The following is a 1,946-nucleotide window of genomic DNA, read 5'->3' as shown; positions in this document are numbered from 1 at the left end:
GGGATGTGCAGGTTAGGGTGGATTGGCCATGCTAAATTACCCATAGTGCTCAGGGATGTGCAGGTTAGGGAGGATTGGCCATGCTAAAATTACCCATAGTGTCCGGGGATGTGCAGGTTAGGGTGGATTGGCCATGCTAAATTACCCATAGTGCTCAGGGATGTGCAGGTTAGGGTGGATTGGCCATGCTAAATTGCCCCATAGTGTTCAGGGATATGCAGGTTAGGGTGGGTTAGCCATGAGAAATGCAGGGTTACAGGGATTGGTTTGGGTGGGATGATCTTCGAAGGGTTGGTCTGGACTCGATGGGCCGCATGGCTGTTGGGATTCTATTGTACACATCCCAGGCGTACCCTGCCTGACATCTGGCCCACAGTCTCCGCCTTTATTTCGGGCTGCTCAAATCGGGGGTGCCCAGTTTAACGGGCACCATTTAGTGCGCCCATTAACCCCAGCCCGTCCTGGGCTAGGGTGCTGTCTTACACCCGCTCAGAGATGGGTAAGAAATGCCAGGCGCGTTTTGGTACTTCAATAGCAGAATTGTCTCAAATTTTCCAGATAATTTAGTCCCTGTATTTGAAAGCACTCCAAAAGTAATGTGAGCAGTGTAAGAGAACAGGAACATTCATATGTGTATATATAAAAATAAATTCGCAAAATCAGGAGGTTTACTGTCTCTTGTAAAGAAATCATTTTCTTCCAAAGCATTGTTCAATGAAAATACTGTTAAGGGTTTTATCTGCACATAGTATTTGGTATATGTTGTAACATTTTGCAAACCATGTCCAGCACCCTTTTTTTTCGTGGTCACTCTCCGACAAAAGAATTATTTGGCATTTTTCGAGACTGCAACTACATTATGAAGAAACTACACAGCGATGTGCAAGGGTAGAATTTTTGGAAACAATTTTCTGTTTAATTTACAACGGTCAGATGCAGAACCACTCCGAGAGAGGGGGTGTGCCGCACTGGTGCCGAGAGTGTGGGCTGCTGGAAAATGCGCAGCAGGTCAGGCAGCGTCCGAGAAGCAGGAGAGTCGACGTTTCGAGTTCTCGTTCCTGCTGAAGGGCTTGACGCCCGAAACGGTCCTGCTCCCTCGGCTGCTGCCTGACCTGCTGTGCTTTTCCAGCGCCCACACTCTCGACTCTGATCCGCAGGCCTCACTTTCTCTGCGTTGTTCATTGGTAGCAACGACATTAGCGAGATGTTGGCTTTGTTCTGGGTCAACCTTTGTTCACTTTGGATGTGAATATTTGAATGCATTTGAATAACGCCCGATCCAGGGACCTGTTAACACTGAGGCTCGTGCGACAGTGGAATGTACCCTGGAGTTAATGTGAAAACATGAGATAGGCCGGTGATTGAAGGAAAATGGGAATATGAGGATATGGGAACAGGGCAGATAAACTGGAACAAGGATAACTGTTTGACTGCTAGGGTTATATTGTACATTTGGATATTGCTGTTTTTATTCAGTCTTCATTAATGGAAATTCAGCTATTCACGGACAGCCTGACTCACTTCTCAGAATAAAGTTTGTTAGAATGTCCTATTAAAGTGTAGTTAAAGTTTAATCAAAATATCTAGTTATGTCAATATAGTCTCACAGCCATGAAAACAACAGTACAGCACAATAATTCAGTGCATTATTGGGACAGTACATGTTTTACTGCAACTGGTACAGTGTCAACACACAGGAAACCATCAAGAAAGATTTAAAATGTACATGAAATGACTAAATGTTAACTTCTCATCTCGCTTATCACTGAGCCATGGGATATTAATTAGAAGATTAATATCTTCAACATGACTGTCTCCAAAATTTCAGTCAGAAATTGCTAGCCACATTAGAGAGAATGCGTAGCCCATTTTGGCCATTACCCAAGTGTCCTTGTATCGCAAAGTAAATTTGCAAGAATTGACCGCATAATTTACAATGGCTGCGT

The sequence above is a fragment of the Chiloscyllium plagiosum genome, chromosome 42, assembly GCF_004010195.1.
Source record: "Chiloscyllium plagiosum isolate BGI_BamShark_2017 chromosome 42, ASM401019v2, whole genome shotgun sequence".
Classification (NCBI taxonomy): Eukaryota; Metazoa; Chordata; class Chondrichthyes; order Orectolobiformes; family Hemiscylliidae; genus Chiloscyllium; species Chiloscyllium plagiosum.
This window is presented reverse-complemented; position numbering follows the sequence as displayed.